The following is a 10,095-nucleotide window of genomic DNA, read 5'->3' on the forward strand; positions in this document are numbered from 1 at the left end:
GTGGCACGTGTGGATACACTCACATCATGAATTGACCAACGCATCCACATTTTTTTCTGCCATTTATTATCTGGCCCTTCTCATGGGAGAGAAGCGCCACTCTCTCTCTCTTGTGAGGCAATGAAAAGCGTGCCAATGTAATTGGGACCTCTACAGCTTGGCCACCAATCTGTCCTCCTTTTGTGCAGGCAAAGGTTACTGAAGCTTGTTCTCGCGTTGTGCGCTTGATGCGGCCCAGCTGATTAGTATCATGAGGATCTGGAGTCAGGGATGTCTCCGGCACATTGTGAGCCAACCTCAACGCCTTCCTACAGGGTTCTCATTGTTCCATTGCTCTCAATTCAAATTAGACATGTCTGTGGAGACCAGTTCCTTTCAATTAACACACTTTTATATAACAATCAACACGTTATGTATGCTGAACTTCTTTCACACCGTCCATGGCCAACCATGTTAATCAGAGGTGCAACCACATCCAATGCATTATTATACTCAACTAACGTTCAATGGTATACCCACAACAGCGTGCATCTGTGTACAGCCAGACCTCGCTTAGCGCTCGAGATTGGTTCTTGGAAAAGTGAGCGCTAATGGAATCGGCGCTAAAAGGGGTCATTATACCATTGCATATATGGGGATGTGTTCCTGACAGCGTGATTTTTTTCGTATGAGGAACATATGAGGGCTTCGAGTATAGCGCTAATAATACAGTTGGTAGATATAATGTAATAAATAAAACATTATAATTTATTACAACTTCATCATTATGTGCTGTACTCAGCAGCGGGAGGAAGACGAGGTTGGAGCTGCTCCCAATCCGGGTGTTCGCGATGCTGCCCTCACTCAAAATGTCCGTGGTGAGGTTTCTTCCAGGTGGAGCCTGGGACTCTCTCCCGGTCTCATGAGAACTCGCCCGGCTAAACACTGTCATCATATTTGGGGGCACGTTTTATTATTATTTTTAATTTGACAACGAATGGTGGTAATTGAATCGTGGGGGGTGGGGTTTGGTTAGCTCAGCATACGCCACTCTCATTGGCTGAGCAAATAATTGTGGCAGGTCCGTTTCTTCAGCCAGCACCGCCGCCTGTTCTCACCTGAAAGCACGGGACAAAGAACGCGATCACGAGTCAGCGTTTTATGGGGTCGCGCTAAGCATTGATATTCGGTGCTTTTTCTGGAAGACTTTGCTGCTTCTTCCTGGATTTATATCTGTTGCGCGTAGTCACTTTAAGATGTTTTCTTGTTCATGTTTTTGTTTGTTGTGGTTGCACCCGATTCAAGAGCCGAATGGCTCACAGGGCTATACCAAATAAATGAAACTGAAAACTGAAACTGTCTGTGTCGTCACGTGTAACAGCATTCGCTGAATACATTGTCGGCTTTCACATGGAGTTACCACGACTGTCAAAGCGTCAGGTGCCATTTGTAAGTCGATGAACTCACAATTTGAATCTCATGGTTTGAATCTCATGGTTATAGTTGTGATTTTTATTGTAATTGTACTTTTGTCCCATTTCGCTACATAACGAATTGGTGTATTTTCTACAACGGCGATAATTCATGCTTCGTGTTGTGTTATATGGAAAACTATTTCTACTGATTTAAAAATTATTGTCGAACTCGCTGTTTTCCCCGTCCCCGCGTGCATAGACATACACAAAACAAAGATGCCCCGTATAGCGTGAACAGACTGTTAGGGCAAGTGCTGTTTGCGAGCATCTATGAAGGCTGGCACGGCACACAAGGGGGTGGGTGGCCAACACCACGCCCGACCGCCTTTGTTTCCCTAGTGGCAATATTTTACACACCACACCAGGTAGTTATTTGAGGCTGAGTCGGCCTAGGAGAGGCCCAGGACCGGTTGAGATCATCGTCACTGGTGGTGTCCGTGAGCGGGAATCGAACTCGGGTCACCAAGTTCGTAGCGCAGCACGCAAACCGCTACACTACTGCTCCCCATAGGCAAACACAGATCATAACACCACACACAAACTGATACCCATGAATGTGTTTATTTTAAAATAGTTTTTGGTCAGCCTGGCACGTCAACGTTCACTAAAAAATACAGCATTGAGTGAAATGTAAAGGTGGCCCCGTACACAACCAATGGGCATTGCATAACTATGATTTAAAATGACACCTCAACAAAAGCCAAATGAAATACGATATTATGAATCAGACTACTGCTTGAATAGAGCTAGGGTTGTTTAAAGTCTTTTGTGTTGCAGGTAACCGCTTTAAAAAGCAGTAAAAAAATATTTGGTAAACTGGTTCACTACACATATAGAATGTCCAGCAACACAAAAGTTTTACCTTTAGAGCAGAAAATTAAAGGAAGCTGCTGTGGTGTAACGGTTACCACAGTGAACTTGTAACCCAGAGGTCTCCAATTTCATTTCCCAGCGCGGCATTTGAAGCAACGGGGCCAGTTTCTTACATCGCACGTGGCTTATCACGTGGAAATTTATAGCGGCCAAATGACTCGAAAAGCATGTTTCTAAATTTTAAGGAAAAAACCTGAGGACCCAGAAAAAAAATCCACGCGACCACGGGGAGAACATGCAAACTCCAAATATACAGCAGGTGTTACGGTCGGGATCAAACCCACGACCTCCTGCATACCAGGCGAGGTAGTAAACATCTCCCAGCCACCGTGGCACCCTCTCACCACAGTGGCGCCTCCACAATGGGTCCACAATGGGCAGATCACCTTTGATGGGATCAAGTTGGGGCGTGCCCACCGCTTCCAAAACTATCTGCAAGAGTGGAGCAAAAATACCCTCCAGAGCTCTCTCAGTGGAGGCCCTGTCGTCAGCAGCGGCGGAGTAAGCGAGCAAGTGCAGGGCCGCCGCACCTTTACCTGTTCACCGAAACATTTGACAAATGCACCTCGAGGTGACTTTGGTCCACCACCGTTCCGTTTTGTACGTTCACATGTACCACATGTACGTTCACATGTACCACATGTACGTTCACATGTACCACATGTACATTCACATGTACCACATTTACGTTCACATGTACCACATGTACGTTCACATGTACCACATGTACGTTCACATGTACCACATGTACCACGCGTACATTCACATGTACCACATGTACATTCACATGTACCACATGTACCACATGTACCACATGTACATTCACATGTACCAAACGGAGCGTTCACTGTGAATATGCCACTGGAATCAATTCATGGCTCCTGACTTTTGGAAGTGGTAATTGATTCTGACAGCATTTACCGCTTTACCGGTTACCATTCAACAACCTTATAAAGGAGTATGCATCAAACTGAGATGACTGGTATTTATACTATAACTCATACGTTTTTCACATTGCTATATTACAACCTTTATGCAATGTGTATGCAGCAAGTATGAATGGGCATCATATCATGGCAGTTAATAACAACCCTGCAGCATTTACATTAGCCCTATCAGAGTTTACCTCGTACAAGTACTGTATTAATACACAATCATTCTACAGGCACGTTGAAACACAATAAACATACATAATACAGAACCATATTGGAGTGTTAGTACACAGTAAACCCATAGCAGTGTTAATCCTATCAGTGTTAATATGTAATGTTCTACCAAAATTATAGTTCATCTATCTATAGCATTAGCGCACAATAATATCCATACATGACCCATGCAGTATCAGTCCATTACAGTTGCAGTAGCGTTACATAGCGTCAATGTCCTACACAATTGCTGGGGCTTAGCAACATGAAATCATCAACAACCTTGGCCTCTTAAACCGTCCCCTAAATAATGTCAAGACAAATAATCAGACAAAGATGCCTCCTTTCCATATCTGTACCTCCACATGAGGTTTTATTTTTTAACATCCCATCAGTCACACAGCCTTCTGGGATGGCATGCATTTCAGCAGGATTGGTTTCAACGCACGCAAAACTCTGCACTGATTTCCACGTTCAGTCTCTCATTACCAGTCACGCTTGCATATAAACACATAGCAGATCCTCAGCATTGCTTCGAGCAAGCCCGACTCTGCCGATGAGACGTTCAATGTAAAACCGGTCCAAAATGTGCTTACATTAAACCAATGCTGCAATGAAATTCAATCCCAGAAGGGACGTGTAGTTCATGGATTGTGTAATTACTTTGATGCTTTCACGTGGAGGGAGAGATACGTGATGGAGGTGTATTGTCCACTAATTTATCTTATTAAAACAAAATCTTATCTGGTTATGGAGTTGCAAAAGGTAACTTTAGGTCGTTTAGGTTAGGCCTCTTAGGTAGCTTAGTTAGGTAGCTGGGTTACATAGCTTGAAATGCAGTTAGGCAAAACAACTTTCAAACCATTGGAAACATAACGAATAAATGTAACATGTACGTTTGTAGCTTTGGGGATATTTTCCACGTGTGCCTGAAACAAACATTTAAGGCAGACCCGGATAAAAAAACAGATCAAATAAAGTGAAGGGCAAGAGCAGGTCTAAGTGTTCTAGGAAGGCTGAACTCGATAATAATAAAAACAACAGCAATGTGCCTCGACGGGAATGTTTTGCAATCTGTGCATACTCCCTGCCACGATATGCGTCAGAAACACCTCAGGAATCTAAACTGCTTAAAATTGTGCAAAGAAGCACGGGGAGATGCATGCTGGCAATCACAATGAGAAACAGGGAAAGGAGCAAATTGGATTAGAGAATATTAGATGATGTTATTGAGACGCTTCAGTATTAAGTAGGCTTTGCGCAGGGCACATCGTGGCTGGCAGCACGGGCCACGGTGACGAACAATAAGTGGGCAGTCAAGGGAATGGAACGTATCCGTGAAGACATCCACCAGTGAGATGGAGTGATGGGATAACCAAATGATCCACTGGAAACGCATTTCTCTTCCTTCGTGTCAAAATCGGATGGTAAATAATGAAAAGAACCAGAAGTAGGACCGATATCTAAGAGACAGAGCCTGTGCCTGTACACAACTAGTAGTTCACTCGCGTTGATTCAAGCAAGCAAGCCTGACTTGCTGATGAGACCCTATAAATTGAACCAATGCCGCTTAAATGTATGCATTCCAAGAAGGCGACGAGGCTGATGCGAGCTATGAAATACCTTTATGTTGACGTGGAGGGACGTATACGGGAAGGAGGAATTTTGCCTGATAATCTATTTTGTTAGAAATTTTCACCGTGTTGGTTAGGGAGTTTTAAATGCCGTTTTAGTTAGTTTAGGTGAGCTTAGTTAGGTACCTTTGAACGCATTTAGGGAACCAATGTTGCCCGATGGGAAACATAAGTGATAGATGTAGCATCTATAAAGTCCTGTGGTTCTTTCACCATACCTCACCACAGTGGTCAGTGGGGGTCAGTGAAGACGGGGAGCATTTACTTGGGAGCAGAGAGGGAGAGTCCAACAATGTGGTTTGCTGGACTGCCCCTTTGCTACCTACCACACACGTATGCATGCATGTGTATGGTGGTCACCCATCCGAGCACTATTCCAGGCTCCATTCCGCTTTGCTTCCGAGCTCCAATGAGATCGGGAACATTCCGGTTGACTTGACTGTAGGGCCCCAGGAACAAGATGAGGTGAGATGACGTTGGGAAGAGGGACAAGGGGAAGATTCCAAAGTGGAGCAGTGCGAGGGAAGAAGGAGAAATGTTGTAACCTGCAGTGAAGCGAGCGGGTGAATGGTTGGTTAGGTTTTTGTTTTTGCGATGATTTCTATATATATTCTATGATTTCTATATTTCACGATACAAGGTTGCGATATGTTAACAACCTCACCTGGTATACAGGAGGCCGTGGGTTCGATCCCGACCCTGACCCCTGTATGTCTGTGTTTGCGTGTTCTCCCCGAGGTCGCGTGGATTTTTCTCTGGGTCCTTCGGTTTTTCCCTCCACATTTAGAATCAACGTGCGTTTAGAGTATTAGGCTACTATAGATTTTCACGTGACAAGCCACGTGGTTGAACTATCATGTGGCCAGGTTGCTGCTGAAAAAGAGCTACATAGCTCAGTGGGCCATACCTGGTAAAATAAATGATTGTTTTGCTCTGATGTCTATTAGTTTCATTGGTGTACTTTCTTTTATGTTTTTGCTTTTGTCAATTTGGCGACCCAGGTAAGTCGCTCTTGCAAATGAGACTTTTCTCTTTATGGTCTCACCTGGTTGAAGAAAATAAGCTTGATATTTGAATATTATGGCAATTGCAGAGCTTGAATGATGCGGGCACATGTGGAAAGGACAGAGATATGCAGGTGAGGTACAAGGCACTGGAATGATGGGTGAACAAAGTTACTGAGCACAGACCCAAATGCCCAAAACATCATGCGGAAAGAAATAAAGAGCACGATCAAGAGTTGTAATAGATACCAGTTAAGACTTTCTTGAATTGAGCATGGTGATTATTAAAGCTTGGAAAAATAAATAGGAAGAAATTCCAATGTCAAACCTCACTAGGGATGAAGCAGAAAGAGAAGTGTGGTTGATGGGTGGGCTGGTTTGGGTGGGTTGGTTTGGGTCGGTGGGTGGGTGGGTTGGTTTGAGTGGGTGGGTTGGTGTGGGTGGGTTGGTGTGGATGGGTTGGTTTGGGTGGGTGGATGAGTGGGTGGGTTGGTTGCTTGCTTAGTTTGGGTGAGTTGTATGTATCTTGAACTTCTTTTGCACCGTTCATAGCCAACCGTGCTCATTGGAGGTGCGGGGAAAGGTTTGGGTGGGTGGGTTGGTTTGGGTTGGTTGGTTTGGGTGGGTGGGTTGGTTTGGGTGAGTGGGTTGGTGTGGGTGGGTTGGTTTGCGTGGTTGGTTAGTTAGTTGGTTTGGTTCAGTAGTTGGGTTGGTGGGTGTGTTATTATATGCTGATGGGCTTTTATGGGTCGGTTTTTTGAGTGGGTAATTTTTGATGGGTGGGTGGGTTGGTTTGGGCAGGTGGATTGGGTGGGTAACAGAGTGGATGGGTGAGTGAGACACTGGATGAGTGAGAGGGTGAATCAGTGGGTGGTTAGGTTTGCGAGTGGGTGTGGTGTTGTGATCTACAGTGCGGTGGTTGAACCCTGTGTGGAGTTTTCAACATGGCAGGAGGAATCAAAGAGTTAAGTTCACGGGATAGTGGTTTTATGGATGGCACTGGTTAACATTGGCATGCGAAAGCCTACACTGTGTTGGCGGTGGTTGTGTGTTCTACACAGCAGTGAGCAAAGCTAGCCCAGATGGCCCAGTTACAGTGGCACATTTTCCACTGTTCTATCAGTGGCACCAGGTCCCCCAGTTCCTACTGGCACCACGGGGAGCTTCAGACCCTCCTCCTCCGCTTCCTCCGCCTCTTGAATGATATCAGTGGCCCCAAGGCCCTCTGAGATGCTGCCACTGCGGCTTGAACTGCGGCTCACCCGAGCCTGTGTGTACAGGATGCGAGAGAGGAGACACGTTGAACATGAAACATAATCAAGATCGAGATGTCATTATAGGCAATGACATTGCTACTACTATGGGCAAGATGACCAGAGTGAGACATCTAAGAATCTGGACGATAAATTTGGCTTCTATCATTGTGTATAACATATCAACCATTCATTAGATAAATAAAATATTAATATAAACGGCAGATACCTTCCAGAACTACAAAAATAGTGCCCAGCCACAACACCGAAGACACCCAACAAAAGTACGGTTGCAGCCAGTCCTAGCCAATACACCTCCATACTCCAAGTGTAGTACATTTTAGATTTTTAGAATCTATTTATTTCGGAAGGGCACAATGACCTGAATACTAAATCAAGCAGAAGACAAACTACAGCCTTGACAAACACCTTTGCGAACATACCTTTTTTACATCTCACATTCTACTCCGAGCAAATGGCGAATACACAGGACACGAGATACATGGGCAATAAACACTTGTTTGTCTGTTTACATATTAGTGCAATAATCCCAGGAACGTGGAGGAGCATGTCCTCACACACCAAAGACAAAGATCCCCCATATATAGCCTTGACAGGCTGTTGGGGCAAGTGCTGTTAGCTAGCACCTATGAAGGACGGCACGGCACACGAGGGGGTGGGTGACCAACACCACGCCCGACTGCCTTTGTCTCCCCAGTGGCGATGTTTACGGCACACTGCACTGGGTACTCATTTGAGGCCGAGTCGACCTAGGGGAGGCCCAGGAAGGGTGCAGATATCCGTCACTGGTCGTGACGGTGAGCGGGAATCGAACTCGGGCCGCCGGGTTCATAGCGCAGCGTAGTGCTAACCGCTACACTCCCACTAACCGCTCCCCATAGATTACCAGTCATCGAATATCACCCTCTTACACACACCTTCCACAGTCTCACCTTGATTGCTGACACCGTACTCTCCACCTTCTCCTCCAGTGACTTGAATGTTGGCGAGTTCCTAACAGGACACAGAGGAATTCAGTCAACACCCTGCTTTATTCTCCCAGGCAGGTGGCTCAGTGGTAGTATGAGAGGCTCACAATCGGAAGGTCACAAGTTCAAATCCTGATTGGCAGGGCTGACTCTCTACCATTGCCTGACTGCCTTTGTTTCACCAGTGGTAATGTTTACACACTGCTCCAAATACTTATTTCAGGCTGAGTTGATCTCGGGGAGGCCCAGGACCGGTTAAGATGTTCGTCACTGATGTTGGCCGCGAGTAGGAATCGAACTCTGGTCGCCGGGTTTATAGTGCAGTGCCCTCACCACTACACTACCGTTTGCCACACACACACACACATATATGTAGGGTACTGTACATGGCAAGGATTATAGTAGGATCGGTGGAGATCGGTGGAAACAGGTGCAGGGAACTGTACGAGGGAAGGTTCGAGAAGGGAAATAGAGGACGGTGGAGTCTGCTGGAACAATCTTCGGGGGGAAAGTGCTGCAAGTGACCAGGGTGTGGCCGAGCGGGTATATAAGGGGGAGCGAGGCCCGCGATTGGGGCGCTCCCTCGGGGACTGAAGGGCGACTGCAGGTGGACGACAGTGGGGCTGACTGTCCGAGATCTACATGGTGGAAACCATCGAGGACTTCTCGAGATTAACCCAGTGGGAAACCCCCCGGGGCTGCAGATAGTCATAGCCTTGTGAAACATGCTAGTCGTACTCTCGCCTTGTAAATACGCTCTCGTGAAATCAATAATCTAGAAAATGGAACAATGCGAGGGAGCTTTACACATATATACATGCACCTTCAAACACGCCTTCAGAATTATTAGGATGCAAGTACCAGGGCATGCCAGGACATGCGGGGGGGGGGGGGGGGGCATAGGGCCATGCGTGCGTGCTTTACCTGATAGCTGGCATGCTTATGGACGGCCGGATTGTGTAGCTTAGCCACAGAGAGGCATTGCGGGAGGAAGAGATAAACAGAATAAGTGTTGCAGGATGGGGAGTGGGGTGCAAAGCTAAGGAAGCAGAGATAATGAACATTATGGTGAAAATAATCGTTAACCCAAGTGTGGAGAAAATAAATAACAAAATAAATGACCAGACAACATGCCTCAGTTCCTCTATGGCAGGGGCGGGGAGCGCCCGGCCCGCGAGCCGTCTGAGGCCCGCAAAATCATTTGGTCTGGCCCTGCCAAGGCAACTGCACGAGTCGAAATTCAATAAATCTAGGCGCTTTTTTCATAGCAACATAAATATAATTGATATAATGATGTTATAAATATCCAAATGGCCCTTGGCAGGAAAAGGGTTCCCCACCTCTGCTCTATGGTAATGTTACCCCGACTACCAAAATTAATGGGTGCTGCATTTAAATGGAAGAGCGGCCGATTTCATCGATACTCTACCTGCGCGCAACCAGGGAAAGTGGGCCGAGTTGGTTCGTCAACTTTTAAAACGTTTAGACCCAGGAGATATCGAAAATACAGCTGAGGCGCAGTGGCGTTTCGTCAGTGTGATAAGGCGATGGTCAACTACTTCGTGGGGCTTATATTTGTGCACCACGTGTTGGTGGCAGGAGGATGTGGTCTGTCAACGACGGGGCTTTAACATGCTGGTGATAGCAAGCGTGCGTGCGAGAACATTTCTCGTGAGAAGAACATAATTGATCATCGGTTTTTCCCCTTTTTTCTGGCAACAAAACAGCTGTGTTAAGATGTTA

General features: G+C 46.1%; 1 long non-coding RNA gene across 2 annotated transcripts; it reads right to left on the bottom strand.

Annotated features, from left to right (window-relative positions):
- Positions 1-3,816: 3,816 nt before the first annotated feature.
- On the bottom strand, positions 3,817-9,646 carry LOC142930825 (uncharacterized). 2 transcript variants are annotated; one of them, XR_012946800.1, is made up of 3 exons: positions 9,277-9,646; positions 8,317-8,377; positions 3,817-7,378 (listed from the first exon to the last, which is right to left on the bottom strand). It is a non-coding gene; the product is annotated as an uncharacterized LOC142930825 (long non-coding RNA). The 2 variants fall into 2 exon arrangements; XR_012946799.1 differs by lacking the exon at positions 9,277-9,646 and having other exon boundaries at positions 8,317-9,164.
- Between the last annotated feature and the right edge of the window lie 449 nt (positions 9,647-10,095).

Source organism: Petromyzon marinus, chromosome 43 (assembly GCF_048934315.1).
Source record: "Petromyzon marinus isolate PM22_M1 ecotype Great Lakes invasive population chromosome 43, UKy_Petmar_22M1.pri1.0, whole genome shotgun sequence".
NCBI classification, from domain to species: Eukaryota; Metazoa; Chordata; class Hyperoartia; order Petromyzontiformes; family Petromyzontidae; genus Petromyzon; species Petromyzon marinus.